Here is an 11812-nt window from a genome sequence, read left to right as displayed (position 1 = left end):
GTGCTGGGGAATTGTGCAGCTCCTGCTTAGGCTCCCGATCTGCTGAGGGGTGTTTCTATGGGTCAGACCTGGTTTGGGTACAGGTCACCAAAGCACGGGACCCACAACCACGGCAGCTCCAGCGGGCAGGATGCTGAACCCCGGCACAGCTTGTCCTCGCGCTGTCCCAAGCACATCGTGTGAATGTGGCTCCGTGATATTTCTGCAAGAAACAGAAAACTCAAGGACCATGCCCGAAGTTACATGGGAAAAGCAGTGCCGCCTGGGACTTTCCAAGTCCCATCCCTTGCATCTTTTCACTGAAGGCATCTTTGGTTTTTTTCAGTGTGCTCATTTAAATTACATTTAATAAGATAGGCACGTCAGATTTTGTTTACAGAAGTTTACTGTTCAAGTCAGTAGGGAAAATAAAAATCTATCGACTGTGGCTTTTAAACAATAAGAACGCATATTTTTTTTATTAGCACTTTATTTCAGTGCAGACAGAAACATCACTGACTATCACTGTTGTTTACTGTTAAAGGCACAGCTCCTACCGCCTTTCCACACATAGAATATTCCCATGGCAATCAATGGAAGTTTAGCATAAAGAGCAAAATATACTCCATCAAGTTGTCTCTCTATATAGTAAATGCTAATTTCTTGCCAACTATAAACTTGAAAATTTCTTGCAGTACATTGCAACACAAACCTATTCTCAGTGTGTAATTTAGATTTTCAAGATGTGTACATTCCCAACGGAGAGTCATTTGTGTGTGTGTGTGAGGATATGTATAGAAGAAATGAAATGTTAATGACTTCTCCATCTATGTTTCTCTACTTGTTAGCTTTTCCTACTAGTTTTCTTTTGCCCTTCAGAGTGCTAATTGTGCCTGTAAAAGTCCAGGAAATTTGTGTCATAAATAGTTTCTGCCTATTATAGCCAATGAAACACATATTGAGACAAATATATGGGACTGAATCACAAGTTATTTCACTGAAGTCAATGGGGTTACTCTGCATTTTGATTTCGATTTGGCAAAGCATGTGGTCTGAAGTTGGTCTTGGAGACAGGAATAAAATTAAACACATGCATAAGTACTTGTCTGGGGCTTTTTTTTTTTTAAATTGATTCCATACAGGGCGCAGAATTTCGCTAAATATATTTAATACAATTTCCTTCTGATTTTCATCACTATAGATAATAGCTTGTATTAGGAAAAGTGTACCATAAATATCACATATTTGCCAGAGAACGGGCAAATAGGAAATACTGACGCTGCACTTGAATCAGTAGCAGTGCTGATTTTGATGGCCAGGTTATTGCCATCTGGCCATTAATTTTGCTCATAGGTTGGAAAATAATGTGATCTTCTGTGTTAACTAATTAATTTTGTATTCAGGAGCAAAAAAAAAAAAATCCTTCGGTTTCTCAGGTGTTCAGAAGTACTACTATTTCTTTGCCATTGCCTGTTCCCCAGTATTTTGGGTGTGTCACCCTTTTGGTGGGTATATTTAACCCTTAAAACTCAGTTGCTCTTTTTTTTTTTTTTCACGTGGTACAGAATTGTGTCCATGTGTGTCTTTAAACAAGGGCACCTGCACAAAAAATGTCTATCCTCATTAGATCCATTTTCTCAATTAAATTCAAGTTTCTATGTCCAAAAGGCATAAATCTGGGTATCGATTTAGTCATAAAATAATGAAACTCCCAGCAGTCTTCTAAACCCATTTTACTTGGATGAGCGTATAAGCTTTTAAAATATCAAGTTATTCCAGTATTTAATACACATAACTGCTTCCAGAGGTCTGAAGGCAATAAGGCATATCTTCCCCACTCCATTTGAAGCGCTACAGTTAGAGCTAGCCAGTCCCTCACTACTGGTTTTAGGGCTTTTGACAATTTTATTCAGTGTGAGTTTGATACTTTCTCAACAGGGGCTATATCCCCCCAAGCCAAAATCAATAACCTATCAAATCAAAGCTCTATAAAATACCAATGGGCTCTTGGTGTTTTGCTCCCATAAATACAATTCAGCTTAACTCTACAATTCCAAAACAGGCTGACTCTACATTTACCAGCCTGCTCCACCAAGTTAACTGTATCATCAACATGTACTTTCAAAAACCTCTTTTTAGGCACAAATAATGATCTATTCCTTGTAAAGTAAAGAATCAAAACCAATTCCACTTACTTGTATTCAGGGGAAAACTCTAAATCCTTTTTTTTTTATTTCAAACAGGACAGTATTTTGCTGGGCCAGTGCATCCTTTACCTTGTTCAAAGGACATGTCCAGCTGAGCAAGCACAACCTCTGCGTGGAGATAGCCAGAGTCTGAGTAAAGCATTTAAGTTTCTTGTAGTTCTATTTCAGGCTAAACTGGATTTCATAGTGCATAGATCAATGCTGGTAAAAAAGCTTTAACATACATTGGCCTCTTACTCAGCCCTGTCTCCGCTCAGGACAGTTTGAAAATATAGAAATAACAGTAAATTGAAGCAAATTTTAAAAAATGCCAGTGTGTTTTACTTGAATCTTTTCCACTCCTCACACGCATGCTGAAGTTGCTGCTTGATAAAACAGAATCTCACAGAGATGAGCATTTTATGAGATAAGAAACCTTCTCTTCTACCGCAAAGTTAAGCGTAACGGTGACAGGAGTAACTTACCTTGCTCAATCAAAACAAATTCTGCATACAATGTTTTTCCCCAGCTGGCAGAGTTTAGCAAACAAACCTGCCCTGCATAATATAACAAACATTCTTCTGATAACTAGGAGCAACGTTTCAAATTCAGTGGGTTTGTGAGGTGTTTGATCTGCGGAGGCAAGCTGCGGTTCCTTTCCTTTCCTTGCTTGCTCTTAGCACCAGAAAGCTCCGTTCACTACCACGTTATTCCGGGATTTACACCACTACACAACTGGAGCAAAGGACCCTTACTGCTGGCTGTTTTCAAACAATTTCAAAAGAATCGAACTGTCAGGTTTCACTGAAATTGCACACACAGAAAACTGCAGTAAAGTGGTAATGAATTATCCTCCAAATACAAGTATTTTGACTACTAATGAATATGAAAGACAATTACTCCTAGCAGTTTCTTCTTGAGTCCTGTTCAGCAGCAAGACTAGTTTCTAAATACAGTCATGAGGTTAGCATGTAAAAAAATGTAAAGTGTGGCCACATTTCAAATGCGGTTGTATATCATAAGTCAAAAGTAATGCCAAAAACTTTCATTCAAACGAGTGTCTTTTGGTTCTGCCACTCTTCTCTCTGATTAATTCTTCTCCAATAAATATAGCGAGGTAGTTGCTAATTTTTTTCTCTGAATGACATTTACTTAGTTCCCTTACAACAAACATCACAGGAACTTATTTATGTATTGATCTCTCCGGTGTCCTCCAAAAAACCCGGTTCTTCAATACTACATTATTCCAGATGGGTCCTTGTATTCTTGACTCTGTTCTACAAAATTAGTAGGCACATTTTCTTTTATGTTAATAAAAAAAAAAGTTAGAGTGACTGTTCAGACCCAGTAATATCATGTGGAATAATCTCCTTCCACTATTAATTTCATCTCTGTAGCTAGCAAGGACGATGTCCAGATTTGGAGGGCTGAACAGCTGCCGAGCAGGACCACAACCTTTGTTTCGTGACATCTCTTGCTTTGACCCCTGCTTTCTGGTCACTGGAGAGATGATTGACTAAGTGCGCAGGGAAGTCCATTTTTAGTACGGTGGACTGGAGCACGGCATGACAAACTGTGATGTCTGAGTTTTGCGTTACACCATCTGGCCTGCCATTTCCAGAGCCTCACATCAGAGTCCTGATGATGTATGTTTAAGCTTGGCACTATCATTTATCTCGTATCTTGTGTTTAAACAGATGCAAGCTGAATATAACAGAAAAGGAGACCTTGATGCAGGAGTCGCTGCAGAAATCGATGCTCTTGAGCTGTCTACAGACTCCAAGATTAAGTGTAAAATCTGACAGGGAGGATACGTATTAAAAAATATGTGTTGACAGAATGATTTAACTAATATTTTAAAGGCAAAACATCAACTGAATTTCCATATCATTTATAATGTTAGTGAACAAGGTACTACAAAGCAGGCTATCCCCTTCTGTCACCATCATCTTATTCGCAACTTTATTTTACAGATCAAGAATGTTTTAATAAAAGGAAGCTCTGGGGCCTGATTTTCAGCTGCTGTAAATCAACCCAGCTACACTGATAGCACCGGGGTAGCCCCATTAATGAAGCGACACTGATTTACATCAGCTGAGGATCTGGTTCCTAATTTTGATACAATTTCCTGTACACAGAGGTAACTTGCTGCATTGCCAGGAGTACAAGACCTCGATGATTAAAATGAGCCATTGAAATGCCGTGGGTGGGAACGCATGACTGCACGGTCTAAACCAGCTGCATTCATCAGCCCAGAAGAGCAGGGGAAAGGAGAGGGGTCTGCCCTGTGCCACGAGGCCGTGCGGTGGTGCTGGGTGTAGGGTCCCACCCTGTCCCAGTTGGGCTCAGCTCTTTTTTCCTTCACCCCACATTAAAATACTTGTCCCCTCCTGGATCTAGCTCACATAAATCAGCAAATCCAATGGAGGAATATTTCACACCAGCTTTGAATTCCGCCCCTAAAGCCTAGACTAAGTTCACCAAACTGTAGAAATTCAACTAATTCCAATGCTTAAATTAGCAGTCCATGTCTGCACTCCTAATCCACAGAAAGAGGTAGGCACGTCCAGAAGGGGATGCAGTCCTTTTAAGATATGAAGCATATCTAAAATGAGGGGTGCAAAACTCATTTCTCTGACAGCAAAGGGAGTGCTGAGCAACCACATTGTATCTTGGACACCTGGGTCCTGACATCCGGACGAGAAAATATCCCAGGGCAAACAATGTAATTGATGCAGGCAAATGGGAACTTCTGGGAAAGACACTGGAGGTCAGAAGGGGAAGAAAACATGCTGAACTGAATAAAATAAGTAGGTAATTGAGATGTGAACAGTTTGGGGAGACTGAACTGTACAAAACCTCGATCTGTCACCCTCTTAGTCCGCCAACATTGCTGTAAGCAACAACAGCACTTCCATGATGTCCATGGGACATCCCGGTGCTGAAATCAGACTAGAAGCAGCCACGGTGCCAGGGGGACGAGGCAGCAGCCCCTGAGCGACACGCACCCCGCAGCAGCTCCTGAGCAGACAATTTTCAGCCCTTATTAAAATGTTAGCGCTTTATTTTGTGAATGGAGCGATACTTTTATTGCATGCACAATTAGCCTTTCGTATTAGCAACTTCCTAGCAACTCTGTTTCTTAAAATAGGGACTTACAGTGCAAGCTTTTATCTTATATAATCCCTTAGAAAAAGATAGCTCAGACACCTTTTGGGGGTTTTAAACATCAAACCTTCAGCTTGAGACCTGTCTTTATCAAAGGAACTAGCAGCTCTATCTAGGGTTTATGTTCTTTAGAGGAATTCCAAATTGCCTGTTTTTTATAGACTACCTACATAACAACCTCCTACAGTATTTAAATTTTTGTAATTTTCTATTCCTAATGTGATCTTCACATTTAAATGCACACAGAGTACTTTACATTTATCTATTTAATATCATAGTTATGTCTTTCTTTAAATGCCTGTTATTCAACAACTTATTAATAGGGAACTGTTTTTTTTCAAACAGAAGCCATTTAAATTTAGTTAGTTTATGGTGATTTCTTGTGTCTTTTCAGCCAGGAGAAATGCCTTAATAGCCTAGAAGACTGTATTTATGAAACGTGTTTGTCTATTTAACCTCAGATGTATCATCATTATGAGAGAACTGAAGCATTTTTCCTGACTTTCCTTTTCCCAGATATTTCATTGCAATGCATTAACAAATGTGACTCCTCTAAAACAGACTTGCTGTTTATCACCAATCCTTAAAAATTGTTTTGGCATTAAAAAAACAAATAAGTTCTCCCCCATGGAGTATTTCAGGAAGCCATCCCAAAGAGAAAGGTCACGGCAGAGGTGTGCTTATCTTGGCTGTCACACTGCTGTGGTGTCCCAATACAGCAGTCTCTCAGCCATCTGCTGCCATCACCCCATCCACGGTGGTATGGAGCATCCCAATGCTTGGGCTACGCACATGGGATGAGCAGGGTGACTATGGTTCAAAAAAAGGTCATCTTGTTAGCCAAGGTTGTCTACCATCTCCTGGGCAGGAAAGATAAGGGAGGAGAAACCAGGTGTAGTGCATTTAGCATCACACTCACCCCTGCAACCTTCTTACTCCCATGGACTTGCATTTTGGTGCACAGGTGGGCCACAATGCAGAGCAAAACCTTCTGCTTGAAGAGCAGAAATACTCACAGGGTTTCAAGGACGTCCTTGGCCACTGCTCTGCATGGGGCCTCCAGAGACACATGGCAGTGAAATGTGTGCTTTCCTGACAAGCTCTGGCATGCACGGAGAGGAAGAGATGAGGGCTGAGAGAGAAATGAGATCAGCTGAAGTGTTGTTCGTAATGACCTGCACCTGCACAGGATCATCAATGGTAGCTCCAGTCAACAGTGTCATGGACTTCACCCACATTGTTAACTCCAGAACATCTCCAGGCCCGAGGGAGGTGTCCCACTGCCTTCTGACAGGTGCCTGGACATCATTACTCTGAAACAGGCTGGGTAGGAGGAAATGGAGGGTTCCCCAAGGACGGGGACAACCCAGGTCCCTGCATTCCCACTGAGCCCAAAACATCAAGTGATGTCTGAGAAAGGTTTGGCTGTACAGGTAGCCCTGAGTGCAGGGAAGGCCTCGAATGTGGAACATCACGCCGACCGCTTTGCGTTGTCCTCATCCCTGCAGGACCTGAGCCATTCGCAGGTTGTGCGGCTCCTGGCCTTCTCCCTTGCTACGGGTACCTAACAGAAAACCTTCAAGGAGTCCTTTTCCTCCTTTTTATTTATCCACCAAGCATGCTTTGCAAGGGCTAATTTATATTTGAGCAGCAATGTGTATGGAGGTCTAGGCAAGGCAGCTCAGCCACCAGAAAAGTTAATATGTGCTTTGCATTTGCTGTCTCTAATTACAGGAGTGAAGGAGTGCAGGTACAGCTATGCCTGCCTCTGCATGAGCCACTTTGACTATTCCAAAGCTAATTAAATATGTCTCCTGTATATAAAATATATCATCTCCAGATAACAGCATAGTGTTAAATTCTTCATCTTATTAAAAGCTTGCATTAATGCTTTTGCAACATAAATTTTAACTGTGGACAGGTACTATTTGAGGAGCCTGACAATAGGACTGACCTAGATTAGGCTGACAGCGCCAAAAGATATATCACCTCTAGCTGTCTAGGGGAGAAGAAGGATGAGGAATACATTCTCCATTATTGCCTAATGCTGATGTGCCGGCATTATCTCCAGAAACCCAGTGTTGCTTCACCTTCTGCTCTCTTGGTACTGTAGGTGGCTATACCATGCCGAGGAATGATATTCTGTGCTTGCCATCTTATTTCCCATCTTATAACTCAGCTGCAGGGAGATTTAATGGTGCATTGGATAATGATTTTAAAGCCATTGATAAGTGCCCCTATAGTTTACAAAATTATGGGAGAAGTCAGATAATTCCAGGTGGATGGGTTTATGCAGTAAGTTCTCGCAGGCATTTAAGGCAGGGCTGTCGTCTGTACAGAAGCAGAAAGAAGTCTGCCTTGTACCAACACTCAAGCCTTTGCAAATTAAATCTTCTGTAAGGTTGCTTGGGCTCTTCTGCTAGGCCTGAGCAAGCAAGGGGAAGTGATGACAGGTTTAGAAACCACAGGGAGTTTCACCACATAGGGAACATTTTGTTCTTTTAGTACATGTGTACAGAGCTGATCAGAGATGTTTTCAAGACATCCTTGTACAAAAAGGAGACAGCAAGTGGCTTCATAAAAAACCCTTTACTGTCACGCAACTTCTAATGCAGAAAACAAGAAGATTGCCGAAGAGCAGCAATAATTCTCACATGCATTACTGAATATTCAAAAGATATGAAAATAGCTTTAAGAGTCTAAGAAAATAGAAATTCAAAATATTAATAGGAACTCTGCCATTGATTTTAGTAGAGGGCTTGCATTGACATTGTGAGATTGCTCAGTCTTAGACACTTGATTGACACAGTGATGGCTCATTCAAAGTGTATGCAAAGTCAGTGCAACTGTATTAGGCTTTTCTCTTGACTTCAGGTTTTTTAACTTTTTCCACTGACATCCCAAGGGCCATTGTATTGACAGAATAATACTTCTGTTGCAATGCTGGTGTATGAGAGACTTTCCTTTTTGGGAAGGGGGAAGGGAGGACTCTTCTGTCCACTGCTGTCCTCCTGGATGAAGAGCTCAAGATAAGTGAACGAGGTGCAGCCACTGAGTTTCCAGCCCATGAAATTCTTTTCAGAGTAATTGGTGTGTTGCACACTCAAAATTTCAGTGAAAACCAGTGGGAGCTCCCTCTACAAACCAGTGCTGCTGAAAATGAGACTTTATACGTATTCTGCTATTGGGAAGACAAGGCCAAGGATCAGTTTGGGAGCCACAACTCTTTAAGAGTTGACTGTGGTATTTCCCAGAGCTGGCTCAAACCTCCTCAGCAGGACAGAAGGAAACCAACATTGCCATCTCCCAGAAGAGGACAAAACTGCTTCCCAGGACAAGGGTGCCACTTGGCATGGTTCCTCCCCACATACCCAGTGAGTCACCTGCTGTAGCACAGATCCGTCCCTTCACCAGGCAGTGAGCTCATGGCAGGGGCTCATTGACTGGGATACCAATGCGGGCAAATTGGCCTGTTCCAGAGGGGAAAAAAATTACTGCATTGTCACCTGCTTTTGCTATACAACTGGGTGAAAGACAAAGAAAAGGAAGAAAAACTGGTGGAGGAAAGGCCTCTCTAGGGGAGAAGTTATCCCTTGAGCACTAGGACAATAAAATAAAACTTACGGTATCTAGGGATTCTGTCTGATAAAAAGAAAACTCAGTGCCAAAGTAAAACTGAGGATTAGAAACACAGTGTGCAAGAACTGGAAGGGTCTCAGGATCACTTCCTCGGCAGGAGTAAATGACTATAACTGCACTGGATTTAATACCAGACAAGAATATGTCAGGGATCTATCAAAAATGTCCTACAGAAACAGATGTTTCCACCTACTCAGAGATATGGACAAGAGTCTCAGTTCCCCTGAATCCCTCTCATGCTTTTCTAAATATATACCCCTCATATGCCCTTTAAAGTGTGAGAATGATGCAAGACAGACTTCACGTGTATGAAAATCTTATCCTGGATTTTTACAGGGAAAAGCATAATTTATCATTAAACTTTTTCCCAACAGTTCCACTGGCTGTGGAAATTCACCTCCTCATTTTGGAAGGTATGTACAGAAATCTATCTAACTCAAGAAAGAAAAATGAAAACTGACAATAAACTATCATAATATGCTTGATCAGCTGGAGCACAGAAATAAAAAATGTTGCCTCTTAAAAGAGCAGCCTGAATTATCTTGATTTGTACATAGAAATAAGTGACAACAACTTCTAGATAGCACCACTTCCTATCCGCATATTTAAACTTAAAAGTCAAGGTTGAGTGAAAAAATATTGCTGCCTTGAAAGATAAATATATTACTTATATTAGCTATAACAGGAATATGTGCTACTGCATAAATATTTAAATTCAGATTTGTAAACTATATATTTTGAAGAAACCAAGGCCAATAAATATTGGATTACAAATTCATATTTACAATTTCCTTTAAAAAAAGCAAACTTATGATTTCTGTTTCACTGAACTGGGGTGGTAATAATTTGTCTATGCCATACAAATGCTCGCTTTGCACTCTGTTCTCCAAGCTAACGTTTCCCATTTCCTTTTAACTACCAGAAAAGTGAAAACATTGCCCTCAAATATTTCCATTTAAATTTCCTAGATTAAATCATATGCTTTTAAACCTCACTCAATGACCAAGACACTTTTCCTGCAGCACTCCAGCCCAGCTAGTTGAGGGGAATGAAAAGCAATCGAGTTGCGCTAATAGAGCAACGCTAGTTTGGAATAGATAAAACAGAAATGCCGCACAGTAGGCAGCTGACAAAGCCCATTGCCAAAAGACATCCCTGAAAGACGGATCTTAGCAAATTTTTTAAAAAAAGGAGGTGGGAGGAAGAGACCATTGTACATAATTGGAGCAGAAAGGGCTTGAAGTGTCTTGTGTTTTAAGACATGCACCAGCCTGTATAGAACATGAGCAAGGAGGAGCCATTTTGTTTGGCCTGCTCTTTCGTTTTGACCTCCTGTAAAGATTACTGCATTTAGCTCCAGGGCAGCTCTTGCAGGTCATTTTTACCTGCAGAATTAGGCCTCCATAGCCTGGGGTCTCATATGATCTGATGGTTCCTACATTAATTACTGAAGACCGGGTTCTTCTGTTCTTGCTCAGGTAAGGTGGTGTTGGTCTCTGATGGTGCAGACTTTCAATCAGAGGATTTGTAGCTGTGTCAGGGCAGGAGTCAGGAAATGATAAGCCAGGAGTAACAAAGAAAAGACTGAAAATTAACTTGGCAAGTGCCATGGTACTAAAAGTTTAAAGTATGCAAAGGATGTTTTGATAAATTTTAGGAAGAATATAGACTCTAGTCACATAAATTACATGGAACAAAATGCTTCTCTGGGGCTATTAGTAAGTGAAAGAAGAAAATAATCTGGTCTTCCTATCCTGTAAACCTACATCTGCAATTGTTCAGACTGTGCAAGATCCCAGAGGGGCGAAAAATCATGTCACTGAACTTGGAGAGTACTGTTCCCTCATGCTGGACCCCCATGTTACTTCATGTGGGGAGCCAGCACCTCCATGTTGGCATTACAGGAATGCTAAAATTCACCCTAGCAGAGAGCTGATGGTACAAACTGCACATCGCTCTCAATTTCAGAAAACGATAGCTCATTTTAGTTGCTTTTTTTGGGTGGCTGCCCAAGAGAATTGATTGCCAGAGAGCAAAGGCTTGGGCTTACTGTGAATCAGGAGCTAATAAAACGTCCCGAGGGACAGGTGAAGACATGCCAATTGTTTTTGAAAGTGTAGGCTTTTAAACATGACATGACTACCAAAAAAAAAAAAAAAAAAAAAAGTAAAGAAAAGAAAAAAAAGAAGAAATATGAAACAAGTCCAAGTCTTGTTCATAACCAGCACAATAAAAATATCTGATTTCGGGGGGGAAAAAAAGAAAAGATTGATTTTTTGCAAAATCCTACTAGAAAATTATCTCATTTTTGAGCACCTATAATGCTGAGTCAAATACAACAAACACTTCTTTTTTTTTTCACTGGGAAAACCTAGTTATCTTTTACATTCCTCTTCTTTCATTCTACAGTTGACTGTTGTGACAATGCAGTATAACTCTCGCCCATTACTGGACCATCAATGACTGTACCAAAAGAAAATACCACATACAGTTAGTACCTTGATCCAAAGGGAAACATAAATGACAAAGAAGTTTTAAGAAGCCTTGGGATAAATTCAGTTTTCACTAATTTAAGCTACTTTACCACTCTCTCCAGCAAGCTTACCTCAGCACTGACAACCCACTGCACTCACATGAAGCGCTGACATCATGTCCATAACTGTAAAATGAACTTTGGCAACACATCTGGCTCTCTGGGACTCAGCAGACTTACCACTGGGTTTCCAAATCCTTCCCTTCTCAGGAAGTTTTTACACTTATTCATTAATACTTAGCTTAAAGGGCAATTTGCTGCCCACTACTGTGTGGACAGCATTTTTAATAAATAATGCATACTGTGT

This window comes from Pelecanus crispus, chromosome 7 (genome assembly GCF_030463565.1).
Source record: "Pelecanus crispus isolate bPelCri1 chromosome 7, bPelCri1.pri, whole genome shotgun sequence".
NCBI classification, from domain to species: domain Eukaryota; kingdom Metazoa; phylum Chordata; class Aves; order Pelecaniformes; family Pelecanidae; genus Pelecanus; species Pelecanus crispus.
This window is presented reverse-complemented; position numbering follows the sequence as displayed.